At 41.7% G+C, this 17405-nt stretch overlaps 1 long non-coding RNA gene across 1 annotated transcript; it reads right to left on the reverse strand.

Moving 5' to 3' along the window:
• Positions 1-2774: 2774 nt before the first annotated feature.
• On the reverse strand, positions 2775-3633 carry LOC109705983. The gene is made up of 2 exons (XR_002214993.1): positions 3566-3633; positions 2775-3397 (listed from the first exon to the last, which is right to left on the reverse strand). It is a non-coding gene; the product is annotated as an uncharacterized LOC109705983 (long non-coding RNA).
• Between the last annotated feature and the right edge of the window lie 13772 nt (positions 3634-17405).

A 17405-nucleotide genomic window follows, 5' to 3' on the forward strand; every position in this document is an offset into this window, starting at 1 on the left:
AATATTCATCAACCGATTCTCCTGTTCTTTGTTTGAATTGAGCCAAATCTGCTACTGATAGTTCTGGCTTAGTTCTATAAAACTGTTCATGAAATTTACCTTCTAACTCATCCCAATCTCGGATAGAGTTAGCAGGTAAAATCGTGTACCAGGTAAAAGCCGTTTTAGTCAATGAGGTATTAAATAACCTCAACTTTAAAAATGGATCTGCCGCGGCCTCACGGCACTGAGCTGTAAACCGCGTGATATGCTCGACCGTATTCTCGGTCTCGTCGCAGGAAAACTTAGCAAACTTCGGCATCTTCCAATTTACCGGATATGGGTGTTCTATATCTATATTTGCAGAATATGGTGACCTGAATACGGGCCGCATTGCCAGCCTTGCACCTACTTCGAAGGTATTCCGGATGGCTTCTTCTATTTGCGCATAAATTTCATTATTAATCCCCTATAAAGGGGGTTGCGCTGGAGCTGGGTTCGGTGGGAGTGGAACTCCAATGTTTTGTACTACGGGATTAGCCCCTAGTACATTTGGAGCTTGCCCCCTAGCCCTTGCATGCTGAGGCTGGTATATTGCTACTGGAGGGGGTGGAGGTAACCCCCAAGCTATTTCTGGCTGTTGACCGGCATTACCGACAGCCGGTCTATAAGCCGCTTGATATGGTGCCCTCTGGTATTGGGGCTGACCACTTATTGGTGCTACTGGATTCTGTAACACCGGTGTCATCATAAGCGCTTGTAGGCCTGCTATAGGCTGTTCATTCCGAGCTAACAACTGCCCTATTCGGGCGATGTTCTCATTAGAGGCCGTGATTGCGGCCAAAACAGCATCCAGCCGTGCGGTACATGCATGACTATTTTGGTCCAAAATTTGTAGGATCCGAGTCATTTGACCAAGCGCCTGGGTCAAACTAGGCTCCGGTTGGTCAGATTGACCACTGGTTTCACCCTTAGCGGGTAGGACTGCTTGGCGCTCTACCACATTCTCTGAATTACTCGGCTGTTCACTCCCATAATTTCTAGGGATAGCCATATTACGAAGATTCATGGCGTTATCATCAGCCATACTTTATATATATAATGCAAATTTACCTTATGTTGGAGTCCCACCAGGCGTGCCAAAAAATTGTTGGTAGCTGAAATCTACAATCCCTGACCCGGTCAAAGATCTTTCTCGGGAAGCGCGTAGGGATGGAAAACGACTGTGGATAGTGACCCTCGAAATTTGCGCCATTCGATTGGTCAAGCGATTCGGCTGACGAGGGATCGGGTCAGCCGGGTCTGAAAGCTCTTTTCACTCTTTGGTTCGGCTGGATGAGCCGAATATGCGGGGAAAGTCGAAAATTAAGCCGGGAGATGAGCCGAATGGCTAGCACAACACAAAATCTGGTCGGCCTGAATAACCGAACGTGACTTTCTATTGAATAGAAAATAGAAAAGTACAAGAACAGGGGAGTGATGCTCATGGGACAGACAGACTCCAGTACGCTAAGTTACAAGAACTACTCCTAAGAAAGCAAAAAATTTGAGAAAGAAAGATGCAGGAAAATAAAGGTCGTCTTTTGTGCGCAGGAGCGAAGACCTCTTTTTGGGGTATTATTGCCCTATTTATAGATAGACCTCCTCGGTCAGTTATTGTTCTTACACGATCGGCCACTATTTCCTCATATTCCGAACCACTTCTAGCCGATCGGAACCGCATGTAACTGCTTGCGGTTACCATAACTTCCTTTAATTGGCGCGCTACATTTTTCGGTGCCCCCGATACACGACCCAATAGATGGTTATGAAGGGAATATTCACACCTAAATCTCATCCGCGCCTAATTGGCTCAACAGTAAGTTTGCAGAAGGTTTGACAATGCTTACTGACAACTAAAATTCTGTCCTCCCTAACAAAATCAAAATCAGAATTAGCCGTTCCAATTCTAATCTATATCTATACTTATATCTTACACACATTTTATTTTATATTTTAATACATAAAATCTATATCTGTCTGTACTATTTGCTTCCACCAAATAGCAAGCCAAACTGTCAACACGTGGCATTTTGACTGTCAACACCAGTTTATTATTATTATCTATACAAAATAGTATAAAAATATAGTATAAAAATATAGGGGATATTTTGGTATACAATCAGCATCTCTATCGATTAGCGTACCTAGTATATAATCTTAGCTTTTAAATGAGTTATGACTGCAAACAATTAGATTTTAAATTCAAAAATTTTTATAATAAAATTTTTCATTATAAGAAAATGATTTTTTTTTTAAAAAATAAATTTTAAACATACTATGTGTGCAATGCAAGGATTAAATTCAAAAATTTTTATAATAAAATTTTTCATTATAAGAAAATGATTTTTTTTAAAAAAAATAAATTTTAAACATACTATGTGTGCAATGCAAGGATTACATACTCATTATTTTAAAGCAAACACGAGGAAATTTTGTCATTCTGTATTAATTCCAGTCCAATCCGAAGTCTTTTCTCACTCAAAGCATCTTCAAAGCAAAAAATTCTAGAATGCAACAGGTATATTGATGACGTGACATAACAAATCAATCAAATATATCCTTTTAGAGTTTATTTGTCCCACCATGATTGTAAAAAAATATTTTTTATTGTACTTTTATTTGAAAAGAAGAAATATGATTGGCTTGTTATTGATGACGTGGTGCGTGTGACAGTGTAGAATTCCCCCTCAAAGCATTCTCCCACTTATCACACCTCTATTCGGCCCGAGATGCAGACAGTCCACAGCAAAATATGGATAAAAGTACAGGTCAATGGATATGTTTTAAATACACACCCGGCAGGACCAACAAATTTCGTCACACCTACTATTGGAATGCTAAGCATCATACGACACGAAACATTTGATCAGGGACATATGGCCGGAAACAAGGGACATATGGCCGGAAACAAAATATGACGGATGAATGCTATACACCTCAAGGAGTTGGGACCTAATCGAGACATATATGAGGCAAGCTTATTAAAATTGTAGAAATCCCAAATTAGCCATCCCAGTCTTCAAATCGGGTCCAAACAACAACAAAACTAGCAGCTTCTCCTCAAGCTTCCAATTTGTGAGGATTGGTCCAATAACCATTTGAAAGGAAAGATAACTTGCAGTGAGATAGACGATAACCTCGACACCTCCAAAACAATGAAGTACATAAGCTAACTCCATGCTACAAATCTTGAAGTACAAACCAGAGTTAAAATAAGATGCGCAGCTAAACTCCTGCTAGAAATATCTTCGTGTCAGTACCACACTATAAGTTGGACGCACTTGTCGAACTATAGCAAAGCCGCCAATATTCCCAAACGTCGATGTGCATCCAAGGCAAAGAGGAAGGCAAGCTGGTGTTCAGTGTTGATGGAATCCTGTATGCAAATGCCTAAAATTTTCATATTAATGCGAACAAAATCAATCTTAAAGAAAGAGAGAGAGAGAGAGAGAGAGAGAGAGAGAGAGAGAGAAAGAGAGAGAGAGAGAGAAACCATAAATTGAAAGGAAAAAAAAAAGAAATATTGTTAGTCCTAAAGAATGACCTTTGACCACTGAGGAGCCCATATGCCAATGACCTACCAAAGGATGAATCAACACCAGAAAATATGTTCCTCTTTATGACTTCAAAATAGCTAGAAGTCACACTACTTTGTCTCATCCACAGAAGGGAACTGCCATTCAATATAAGTTATTCCACGACAACTTGTTCTGCTATATAAACAAGGGCTAATCACTGGTTTTTTTACCAGGAAAAGGAAAATATTATATATATCATTAGTATGAGTTCCAGAAGGTTAATCTTGTCAGTTTACCAAGTTGCAACAAAGGAAGGTACCCTGCAGTTACCAATAACAGTAGGAAAATTACATATTTAGGTTCCCCAATTTATAATATTTTAACATGTAGATGGAGAAATAACAGATAACAAATATTTGCAGCACTATTAAACTATACCCAACCACAACTCTCAAACAGCACAAAATGCATTACAATGATAAAAGGGAAAAGGTATCAATAAAGGGCATCTAAATTTCTAAATTTGCATTGATCCCTAGTCCTTAGCAGCACAAAGTTATGCTTTTAATAATTATGTCATATCAACAAATTTCACTATTGGCAACACCTAAAAGGTCAGTAAAATCATAAAGCTTTGAAGAACTCTGTGTGTTCACACAGCATATTTTGTGCACTGAAAATAATTTTTTAACCATGTCAGGCTCCGGGACCGGCGTAGGCCCTCCCGGCAGCGTGCCCAGACCTGCTATATGTCTACACATATAAGGCGTCTACAATAAAAGCGAAAAATAAAGCCAAGGAATAATCTACAACTAGAGATATCAGAGCAAATGTAATTCTATCATCTATAAAGAGAGAGAGAGTACAAAGATCACAAACTAAACTGTAGAGGTAGAACATAATACAAGATCTGTCCAAAAAGTATACAAAAGGGGTGGTCTCTAGTACACTGGTACAGCTCTCAACCTCTCTAAAATAAAAATATCGAGAGGTAGACCACCTAGCGACTCGTCACTCGCTGAAGAGCTAGCTCGAAGCCACCCCCTTTCCTCGGTTCCTAGCCTCTTCCGGCGTGGAAGGCTCTGAAAGAAAACATAAAACAGAGGGCGTGAGAACTATAATTTATAGTTCCCAGTGGGCAATTACTGACCTCAGCTCAATGCACCACTAGACCCAAAAGAAAAGGGTAAGTAACGACAATAATAATAAGCAATAATGAGCTAGTACAAGAACTGCTGAAAGAAAGCATATATGAAATGCTATACTACTATATCTCAAATAAGCATGATGTCGTGGTGACGTACATCTACGCTATCATAAGAATAATATGTCCATTGCATACTAATGTGCCTCAACATAATTAAACAAGTAAATCTCACGATGCAATATGTCAATGCATAAGGAGTAAGCTCTAGCGAAGTAACCCAGTATACTATGATGCAACGAATGAAACAGGCAAGTATACTATGTATCCCAATGCTATGTCATGAGCACGTCAAGTACTCCAACTACTAAGCCTATCTAGTAGTGATCATTCATTCTCAACTCTGTGTCGATTTCCATTTCCAATTAAGGACCTACCAAAGGTAGTCCAGCTTGTGCCGCCTAAGTGCCTGTGGTAGCCCAACATCCCTACTCTTGGAATGTGTCTGTCCCACTCGACCCCGTAGGCTTCTCAATACCGCACGAGCGAACATAAGTCGCGTAGGCTAACTCCGGAGTGCCGGCTTGTAGGGAGCGACCCTCACAAGCATGTGCGAATGAGCACAAATGGCAAGCAAGCATAGTCCAAATCTCAAGTATCCAATCCTCATGTCTCTAACATGGTATCGTCACTAGCATCCCGAAGATCTAGTTTAAGTCACAAAGTGAAGTTCCAAACACTCACTATGCCTAGTGCCTCTTGATGACACTTAGGCAATTTGATGTTCAACATAAGCCAAGTCCCGCAATGGCTCTAACTACTAGGTTCACACATGTCCCGAGCTCGATGCCGCTTGATGACATTAGCTCTCTAATTCGCATACATTCTAGTTCAATATCTCTATATGGCAATCTTGTCATCTTTCATGTCATAATTAAATCTAAGTTTAAATGCATGAATCAAGGCTCATTTACGCTATAGAAGTATGGAACCAAGTCTCGTATAGAATGCCAAATGCAAACCAAAGCTCTCTCAAGCAACTCTCTACTACATAGAGGTCAAAAATTTTACTATATGCAATATAGGCATTTTAAGCATTCTAAAATTTACAATAAATACATATAATAAGAATATGCATGCTTTTTCAATTAACGATACTTAATTCATCACAAATGATAATTTCTCATTGTGTGGCTAGGTCAAACCCACCGAACCGTCGCGTGCTCCTTCGATTCGCCGAACGGAGTTGTCCACGAGTCTCAAAATACCCTAAAAGTATTGAGCGAAGAGATACACGGGCATTACGATCAACTATAAGATCAAATATTAACCAATAAGACAAAAGGGCTAAAACTCACCTCAAGAGAAGGAATCTCTTCCAAAGCTCCAAAAGAGAGCTAGAACCCTTCCAATCCAAGCCCAAGGAAGGTTCTAAATCAACTAATTTAGCCCCAAAAGCCCTAGATCAAAAATGCCCAAAACAAACCCTAAGTCTCCATTCTAGGGTTCCAAAGGTAAAACCTACCAAATCAAGGATCAAAGGGTAGAATCCAAGTACTAACCTCCCAAGGTGCCTCCAAACTAGCTCCAAATCTTCTAGGGTTGAAGATTGGTCCACCACCAGGCTCTACAAGCAAGCTCCAAGCCTTGCAAGGGTGGAAAGGGGAGGAAGGGGTTGAGCTCCAAGCTCCCTCAAGCAAGCTCCTCTTCTTCTTCTCCTCCTTCTTCTCTCTCTAGCAAGGGTGTGGAGGGAGTGTGGGGAGAGAAATGAGAAAGAGAGAGGATGGGAGGGCTATTTAGGCCATCCAAAGTAACAAAATCCCAGGAGGTCCCCCAAAAAACCAAAATTACAACAGCCCGGTCTGGGCAGTTTTTGCCCAGAGGGACCGGTCTCTTCCCAGCAGGGACCGGTCTCTCGCTGCGAACCCGAAAAACCAGCGTTCGGGAACCGGTCTCTCCCCGCGCGGGACCGGTCTCTCATGCGAAGACGCGTTCGGGGACCGGTCTCGCCTGCCAGGGACCGGTTGCCTCAGGGCTGCCACAACACTGCTCACTGGGGGACCGGTCTCTCCTTCCAGGGACCGGTCCCCGAGAGTAAAAACTCTCAGGACTTGTCCAGATTTCCAGTTTTCGAACTTCTTAGGTCGGAAAACATTCTGCGACCCTCCACCAAGTGTGGAAAAGCTCGAAACACATCCAATCACTCGAACCTAGCAATTCGCAAAGGCCCAGTGTGTTACAAACCATGCTGTTTGCAGTTTCAAATATTCCCCAGAAAACACAGACACTTAAAAAGTGTTGTCATATTTGCATCGTGTCATGTCGTAGGCATGCATGGAAGTGTCTGACATGAAACAAGACAGGTAGTTTGAAAATTTTGAAAATACAATTCAGATTGCCCACACTTGGTATAAGAGATACCCACCCCCTTCCTTGTTAATAGGATGCTCCTCCTTGTTTTGGTTGTTTTTTTTTTTTTGCGGAGAAGGGAGTGGGGTGGGGAGGGAGGAGATTGTATTCCTTTCGGAAAAAAAATTCCCAACCAGATTACCGAGGAATATTACCCAAAAGCAGTAATATGCGTTATACTCCTAGAAATCCAATGCAGATAGTGTGAACCAAACGCGCCCTTATACCTAAATAATCTTAATGCACGACTTAATTTAAAAGAATTTCTAAACCATATATTATGATTAAAATTATATTCTTATCTCTTCTTTAGTGAAGTATTCAACAGATCCGATATTTATATACATAACAAAATAAATGCAAAATTACTTTTACACGTAATGTCCATGCTGTGTCCGCGTCCTGATTTTTTCAAGGTCGTCAAGTCCTTGTGTCCGACTCATACCGCATTCTGTTTTTGTATCCATATCCATGTAACCTAGCTAAATAGCGAGTAATGATATAATAGCTAATAGTTCTTTTCACGAAGGACCTAAAAATATATGATCGATACATACATATCAATACATACATATGATCGAGGTATACAAAAACTCATTCTGGCGAGATAACAACAACTGTATGTAAGGACCCAAAAACTACAACTGCATGTAGCTGGTGCTCCACTAGCTCTGCGACTCGTCTGGAAGGGTTCTAACTCGCAACGCCCTTGCCACGATCAGTCTCGGTAGAAGCAACAGCCGGAACAGAAGACTCTGCAAACACAGGGTAACAACTGGGCGTGAGAACTACTACAAAAAGAAGTAGTTCTCAGTGGGTACCGCCCTCGAACTCATCGGTCCACCCACTAAGTCTACAGGAATAAGCAGGAATAGTAAAGAAAGCTGAAACAAATCTATAGCTAAAAATCGCTATACTATCATACACTAACTCTAACCCTCTGTAGAACAATGTCAACTCAGACCCAATCTCAAATAAGGACTGTAATCATACCCGTCCCTGGGACTGTGAACATACTCGTCCCGCCCGGTTGCGACTATTCAGCTTCCTCCGCATTAACCGGTCCGTGAAGAGCAAGTCCTACCTACACGAACGACACCAACGCAAAAGCACAGTGCCTGTCTCCGGAGTGGCACTCGTGGGAGCTACCCAACCGAGTATGCAGCGTATCTCTGTCGAGCTCAATCAGGCTCTAACAAGCCAAAGTCAAGTAGCTAGGGTCAAAACAGGTCTAAAAACCAAAACCCACGTGCCCTCGGCACAATCTGAGACCAAAAACAGGAATCTGTGTCCACCGTCCACCTCGACGGCACCCGACAATCCGAAACAGCCTAGACTTTGCTGTAAAAATAAGCTCGGCATCCTAGCACGAGCGTAAATGCATTCTAAACTACCCCGGGTATCCACCGCGCTGAAACAGCGGTGACACAATCAATCCACGGCTCCTAGAGCTAAATCAGGTAGTAGAATCATATGACGTATCAAAACGCTGGTTTTCTCCTAAGTCAATTTTCAAGTCCAACATGTATATTGTAAATACTCATCTCAGCATGCTTCAATATTCATATCGTAACCAAAATGCTAATCGATGAATTTAAGCATGATATACAAGAACCGAAAATCATACACGTCGACTAAACATGCACTTAGGAGCGAAACCGATGATACACCCACCTCTAATGCAATTCCTGGTAGCAAGGAGTCTCGAACTACTTAGAATTCCCCTGCTGGATCAACCGAAACTCTTCCAAGTCTAGCAACAAGAGTTCTCCAAACTCTACACCTTAACAAGATCAAAATCTATCAATACAACTATAATTTCAGCACCAAAGTTAAAATTGGCTCAATTACAATGCTAATTCTACCTTTCAACCCTCAAATCAGGTGTAGCCAAGTCCCAAAAGCAGCGAAATATAAGAGAATATCTAACTCGGATCCAAAATCCCACTACTTCCAAAGATAGCATAAAGAACCAATGAAAATTTCATTCTCAGCTCAAAACTGCAAACAGCAAAGAAAAATATAGAATCGACCAAGCTAACCTCAACGAAAATCTGCAAAATTGGGCTTCGTGGATTCCTCTTGAAGTCTAAAATCCAACAAACCAAGTTTCGTCGTAATCCGACCTCCCTATGTCGCGCACGAGCCAAAACACTGAAGGTCGTTGCTGGAAAAACTGCAGAATCTGCACCTTGTAATCTTGGAGTTGTGGAACTTTGATGCAATTTGAGGAAATTAGAGGGTTTAGAATGTAAAATAGCCTTCACTGTGAAGAGAGGGAGAAAAGAGGTCACAGGGGTCGAGTTCCCCCTATTTATAGTGAGGTGAAATGGTGGAAAGAGCCTCAGCAACTCAAGATGTAAACCTGCACTACTACAGAAAACCAAGTTCTAGGCGCCATAAAACCAGTTCTGGGCGCCCAGAACTTCCAGCCAAGAACAACAGTCCTCTTCGGTTCCTCCTCCCGCGGTGTGCTGCACCTTTATCCTAGTCTGGCGGAACTCACTTACGACAAATACGTGTCAACGCCATCGATAATTCCAAAGTGAACTTTCAGATCCACTTCTGGGCGCCCGGAACATAGGATCCAAATTGACTTCCAGTTTTGCGCAAAATAGCACTCAAGATCTGGGCGCCCTAAACCAAGTTCTGGGCGCCCTAAACTGGCAAAACTTCAGTTTTGCTTATTTGAGTGCGCTGAGTCCATTTTTGCATCTATTTCATGCAGAAATGACTCCGACTCAGTTCGACACTCTCCAGAGATGTCGACCAGTCACTAACACTGAAGCTAATCCTATCCAAAGCTCAGGAACACTACATTCTCTCCCACTATAAAAAGTTTCGTCCGCGAAACTGAAACATACCTCAATCCACAGCCTCAAATAGGTAGGGGTAGGACGCCCTCATCACCGTCTCCGGCTCCCAAGTCGCCTCCCGCTCCTCGTGATTGCTCCACTGTACCTTTACAAAGGGTATGACCCGGTTGCACAATTCCCTCGACTCTCGAGCTAGAATCTGCACCGGTCTCTTCTCATCTCTCAGGTCCTCGCAAAGCTCAAGCGGAGTAAAGTCAATCACGTGGGAAGGGTCGAACACCTATCTCCTCAAAGCTGAGACGTGGAAAACATCGTGTATGTTGACTAGTCGCGGGGGTAGAGCGATCCTGTAAGCAACTGGTCCTACTCGCTCCAACACCTCAAAAGGGCCTACAAAGTGTGGACTAAGCTTTCCACGCACCCCAAATCTGCGGATCCCTCTGGACGGCGAGACTTTCAAAAATACATGGTCTCCAACTTGAAACTCTAAATCTCGTCTCCTGGTGTCGGCGTAGCTCCTCTGGCGGCTCTGGGCTGTCAAAAGGTGTCGTCGCACTACTCTCACCTTTTCCTCAGCCTCTAGCAAGATCTCCGGCCCCAGCATTTTTCTTTCACCCACATCACTCCAAAATAAAGAGGATTGACATCGGCGTCCATACAACACCTCAAACGGAGTCATCTGGATGCTCGTTTGATAGCTGTTGCTATACGCAAACTCAACCAGTCTCAAATGTTGATACCACCTTCCTCTAAAGTCCAGGACACAAGCTCTCAGCATGTCCTCTAGAGTCTGAATGGTCCGCTCTGACTGACCATTTGTCTGTGGGTGAAACGCCGTGCTGAAATGTAACCGAGTACCCAAGGCAGTCTGAAGACTCCTCCAAAAATGTGAAACAAACCTCGGGTCCCTGTCCGATACGATCGAAAATGGCACGCCATACAGCCTAACAATCTCATCCAGATATAGCTGCGCGAGTCTCTCTTTGGACTAGGTGGCCTGCACTGGTAGGAAGTGAGCAGACTTAGTCAGTTTGTCCACTATCACCCAAATAGCATCATAGCCACCCTGCGCTCTCGGCAACCCCACGACAAAATCCATCATTATCTGCTCCCATTTCCACTCGTGTATTGGCAGACTCTGAAGCTTGCCAGCAGGTACCTGTCTGCCACCACGAATGACGCACCTCGCACGGTCGATGATTTTTGGCCGTGTGGTGTAGTATTCATGATTCAGATGAGTATTTATATGTATATGGGTATCAGGTATTGCGAGTCCATGGCTTCCAATAGATGTAAGCATCTATTGTTAATTACCCCCGTGGCATTAGGGCACCTTCGATTAAGAGACCTTTATAGATGGGATGCGATGAATCGTGTCCTGATTGTTTGATTGATTGAATCCTAAGTATATGTATTAGGATTCAGTTGGATTTGAAATTGACAAGATCCTAAGTATATGTGTTAAGACCTAGTCGATGTTAAACTCTAAGTATATGTATTAGAGTCTAATTGGCTCTAAGTATATGTCTTAGAGTCTGATTATATTTGGTTTCACCTTAGTTGTATGTTCTGAGGTGAAGATGTGACCAAACCCCAAATATATGTATTGAGGTAAGTCAGATTTGATATTACCCGAAGGTGGATAGTGGCTAATTCCTGAGTGTATGTGTCAGGACTAACCGAGTTTGATATATTATTTTTACTCTAGTTATATGTTCTAGAGTGAGGATCTAACTAAGCCATAAGGTATTGCGTTAGGGTTCGTCGGATTTGATTTGCATAAGCTCTAAGTATATGTATTAGAGCTTGATCGGGTATGGATTTCACTCTAGGTAGATATACTAGAGTAAAAGGCTGACTAGACCCAAAGTGTATGTGTTGAGACTAGTCGAGCTTGGTTTGACTTCCACTCTAGGTATATGTGCTAGAGTAAAAGGTTGACTAGACCCTAACACCCCGTTTGGTTCGGGTATAAAGGGGGGGATAAGGGGGATATCCCCCCCTTTATACCCAAACAAAAAAAAAGTTTGGTGGGAACAAGTGTTCCCACCAAACCGGGTTGTACCGGGTACAACCCGGTATGGGTGGGAACACTTGTTCCCACCCGGGGGTGGAACAACTTGTTCCACCCCCTGGTACAAGGCCACGCACTCAGTCCTTACAGCTGAGTGTGACGGTGACTCCAAGCATCTTAACATTACGTGAAAGCTACGATGTTCACCATCAACACTCACTTAGACCAGAGTGTAGCGAGCATCACCCGGCAGCCTACTAAGGCTACTCTCTTTCCGGCGAGGCTTCACGCTTTCACGTAACCTTGGGAACTCATGAGCTTTTCACTTAGCTCCTTACTTAACCCAAACTTCACTCACTCAAAGCTCCTGCTTTGAGAAAAATTCCTCCCATCTTACATTGTTACACTTAAGAGCTTTAGGCTCTCAACGTGGAACAGGTCTTAACTGATTACCAGCTCAACCATTCGAAACCTTTTCGATTCCTACGTGCTTTGGGTTCTTCACGTAACCTTACCTCAGGCGCTCTCGTTTCTGCGTTTTAGACGTAGAAACCGTCTAAACGAGAGCCCCTGGCCAGAGATCGACCCCTCTGGACAGGGTAGTCGTCTCCGTACGCCCCAACGACTACGTTGGCCAGGGACCGTCGTCTCCCTGGCCAGAGTCGGACACTACGGGCGCTCTTTTCGGTTTTTAACCGATTCAGGGCGCTCTACTCGAGAGCCCCTGGCCAGAGACCACCCGTCTGGCCAGAGGCCCCCTGGCCAGGGAGTTCCTTTCTGGCCAAGGGCTTGCGCACGGACGCCCCCCTCCGGGGCCCCTGGCCAGGGTCCAGCCCCTCTGGTCAGGGAGTCGCGCGTCTTACGGGTCACTCCCGACACATTCTCCACTTTTCAACTCCCTGGAAACCACTAAAACAATGTTATACTCTCCCATAATCTCCCCAGAGAGAGAGAGAGAGAGAGAGAGAGAGAGAGAGACNTTGAATTTTAATTTGGTTTTAACTTTGAAATTTAAAATTAAATTATTGAAAATTTAAAATTTAATTTTAAAATTTAAAACTTAAAACTTTAGGACTTTAATTTAAAATTATATATTTAAAATTTAAAAATATAATTTCAATTATAGGGGTAATATTATTATTTTCTATTTATAACTACTAACTATTCCTCTTATTCCCAAAAACCATCCAAACGCAATTTTTCTAGTTCCAGCTTATACTCACAATTTCACCCAAACAAAAAAAATACTCTTGTTCCTACAAAAATCCATACTTGTACCTATCCCCGGTATAACTAGTTTCTACTAATTCCCGAACCAAACGGAGCCTAAAGGGTATGTGTTAAGGTTAGTCGGATGAACTCTAAGTATATGTGTTAGACTTCGAATGAATATATTTTTGACTGAATTCTAAGTATATAATTTAGAACTCTATCGATTTATAGATGGAATTGACTTAGCCCTAAGTATATGTATTAGTGGTAGTCGATTTTGCTTTTGATTTTTCACTCTAGGTATATAAGCTAGAGTAAAGAAAAGGTTCATGATGAACTTTAGGCATGAACTTGATACATGGTTCATGAGATTTGGGTGTTGGCTCCTAAGATTTGGTCATGGATTTGATTCATGAGATTTGGATATGGTTTGGTGTATGGCTCATAGGATTTGGTGTATGGTTTATGAGATTTGGTATATGGTCCATGGGATTTGGTCCATGAGATTTGGTTCATGGGATGTGGTTTCATGAAATTGGATATGGCTTATGAGGTTTGGTTTATGGTTCATGAATGAGGTTGGGTATATGAGATTTGGTTCATGAACTTGGATATGGTTTATGGACTTGGTTCATGGTTCATGAACTTGGTTCATGGTTCATGAGGTTGGCTATATAGGATTTGGTTCATGAACTTGGATATGGTTCATGGACTTGGTTTATGGTTCATGTACTTGGTTCATGGTTCATGAGGTTGGGTATATGGGATTTGGTTCATGAACTTGGATATGGTTCATGGACTTGGTTTATGGTTCATGAACTTGGTTCATGGTTCATGAGGTTGGGTATATGGGATTTGGTTCATGAACTTGGATATGGTTCATGGATTAGGTATACGAACTTGGTTATGGTTCATGAGATTTGGTTCATGTATATGGTTCATAGTTTATGGTTCATAAATTTGGTGTATGGTTTATGGTTCATGGTGTGTGAACTTGGGTATGGTTCGTGGTGTTTGGTTCACGAACTTGGTTCATGGTTTATGGGACTTGGGTATGGTTCGTAGCGTTTAGTTCACGAACTTGGATAAGCTTTATGAACTTGGTTCATGGTTTATGGGATTTGGTTCATGAACTTGGGTATGGTTCGTAGTGTTTGGTTCACGAACTTGGATAAGCTTTATAAACTTGGTTCATGGTTTATGGGATTTGGTTAATGAACTTGGGTATGGTTCGTAGTGTTTGGTTCACGAACTTGATTCATGGTTTATGGGACTTGGGTTTGGTTCGTGGTGTTTGGTTCACGAACTTGGTTCATGGTTTATGGGACTTGGGAATGGTTCATGAACTTGGTTTATGATTCATGAACTTGGTTTATGGTTTATGGTCCATAAGGTTTGGTATATGGTTCATGAACTTGGTTTATGGTTTATGAAGTTGGGTATATTGGATATGGTTCATGAACTTGGTTTATGGTTCATGGTTCATGGTTCATGAACTTGGTGTATGATTGTATGGTCCATGAGATTTGGTTGGTTCATGAAATTTGGTCCATGAGGTTTAGTTGTGGTTCATGGGATTTGGTCTATGAGATTTGGTTCATGAACTTGGTTTATTTTGGTTAATGGGCCTTGATTCATGAACTTGGGTTATGATCCATGGTGTTTGGTTCACGAACTTGGGTAAGATTCATGGATATGGTTCGTGGTTCATGAACTTGGTTTATGAGTTTTGGTTCATGAGACTTGATTCATGAACTTGGATATAGGATTTGGGATTTGGTTCACGAACTTAGGTATGGTTTAGGTTCATGAGCCGAAGTTGGAAGTTGGATTTGGGTTTTGGGTTTGGATTTGGATTATGGACTTTATTTGGGTTGGGTTTGGGTTTTGGTTTTGGGTTCGGGTTTCGGTTTGGATTTTGGTTTTGTTTTGGTTTGGGTTTGGATTTGATTTGGTTTGGGTTTGGGTTTATTTGTGGATTTGGGTTTGGATTTGGGTTGGGTTTGGATTTTATTTGTGGAATGGTTTGGGTTTATTTGGACTTTGGGCTTGGATTTTTATGTGGACTGGATTTGAATTTGGTTTGGATGTGGACTTGATTCGGATTTGGTTTCGTATCTGAACTTGATTCGGATTTGGTTTGTATGTGGACTTGATTTTCTTTTCAATTCTATTTCGGGTTCGAGACAATTCTCTTTTGATTTTGCAACTTGATTCGGATCCGAAGAAATCCCTTTTTGATTTTGGTTTGATTTGGGGTCCAAAGAAATTCCCTTTTCATCTCGATTTGGATTTGGGGTCCGAAGAAATCTCCATTTTGATTTTTCAATTTGATTTGGGGTCCAAAGAAATTCCCGTTTGATTGCGATTTGGATTTGATTTTCCAATTTGATTTGGGGTTCGAAGAAATCCCCATTTGATTCTCCAATTGGATTTGATTTGGGGTCCGAAAAAATTCCCGTTTGATTCTCCAATTTAGATGTGATTTTCCAATTTGATTTGGGGTCCGAAGAAATCCCCGTTTGATCTTGATTTAGGGTCCAAAGAAATCCCCGTTTTAATTTTAATTTGGGGTCCGAAGAAATTCCCGTTTGGTTCTGATTTGGGGTCCGAAGAAATTCCCGTTTTGATTCCAATTTGGGGTCCGAAGAAATTTCCGTTTTAATTTTGATTTGGGGTCCGAAGAAACAGAGAATCAAAGATTCCCCTACCCTCTTCTTGCGATGTTGCAGATGACGTCGACGAAGTTGATGACGGTGGCGTGGATCTGTTCGGCCATCGAATTTGATTTGACATTTTCGAAGAAATATTGAAGGGTCCGAAGAAACGGGGAATCAAAGATTCCCCTCCCCTATTCTTTCGAAAGTACCAAACCGGCGATGTTGAGGTGGTCGCGGCAATGTAGATCACCCATTCCATCATCAACAACTTCGAATGGGGTATTGAGAGGTCCGAAGAAACGGGGAATCAAAGATTCCCCTCCACTCTCCCATCGAAGCCATCTAGATGGTATGGATAGCTACGATCGCAGGACCAAAAAAGAAAAAAAAAGGAGGGGGAAAAAAAGAGATTTTTTTTTTCTTCTTCTTCATTTTTCGTCTTTTTTTTTTTCTTTACCTGTTTATCAAATGATGGATTGGATGAATCAGCTCGACGATTCCTCCACTGTTCCGCGGCTCGGCGATCCTCCTCCTTTCCGCGGCTCGGCGATATCTCATTTTTTTAAATTTTTTGTATGTCAGAACGAGTGTAGCAATCTATCTATTTTTTTGTTCTTTGTCTATCGTATTGTCTCCGTAAAAAAAAATTCTCCCATGTTTGATTTCAGTTCTCGTATTTATAATGGGAGGGGTGGTGAGAGATATTTTGAGGGATTCGAAATTCGAATTTGAATTTTGAATAGGTTGTTTGATAGTTGGAGGTTTTTTTGGAATTGGTTGGAGATTCGAAATTCGAAATCGAATTTTGAATCGGTTGTTGGATGGTTGGAATTGGTTGGGAATTCGAAATTCGAAATCCAATTTTAAATCGGTTGTTGGATGGTTGGAGGATTTTTGGGAATTGGTTAGGGATTCGAAATTCGAAATCGAATTTTGAATCGGTTGTTGGAGGATATTTTGGAAATTGGTTAGAAATTCGAAATTCGAAATTGAATTTTGAATGGGTTGTTGGATGGTTAGGTATTCAAAATTCGAATGAGAGATATTTTGGGTGTTGGTTCGAAATTCGAAATCGAATTTCGAATCGAATTTGAATATGGTATTCGAGATTGAATTTTTAAATGTGGGTAAAAATGTGGGCCGTTATTTCATGAATTGGGCTGAAATTGGGCCCACTTTGATGAAACTTGTTGGGCACGAATATTCATTGGGCTGAGATGAGGCCCGAATTTTTGTATAGGCCTAAAATCTTACAGGGCTTTTATGAGGCCCATTAATTCACATTTATGAATGGGCCTATTGTGGATTAAAATCATAATTATTGGCCCCAAGATTTCTCGGTCAACATGAGACCTTTTGGGATTGTATGAATCCGAATTTAATCGGTTTTAATTACTTTACCCAATTTTTTTTTCACTTCAAACAAATTACCCCCCACTTTTTCGACGTAAGAGTTTCGCGCGTCGAAAAGGTGCTCCTCTTTTCATTCATTTTTTTTTTTGTTCCTTTTTTTGGATTTGGTTCCCTTCTTTGACCGTACTTTTTTCTTCTTTTTTTTTACTCGGTCCCCCACATAGACCGTACCGGTTTTTTTTTTTTTTTTTATCCTCT

The sequence above is a fragment of the Ananas comosus genome, unplaced genomic scaffold, assembly GCF_001540865.1.
Source record: "Ananas comosus cultivar F153 unplaced genomic scaffold, ASM154086v1, whole genome shotgun sequence".
Classification (NCBI taxonomy): Eukaryota; Viridiplantae; Streptophyta; class Magnoliopsida; order Poales; family Bromeliaceae; genus Ananas; species Ananas comosus.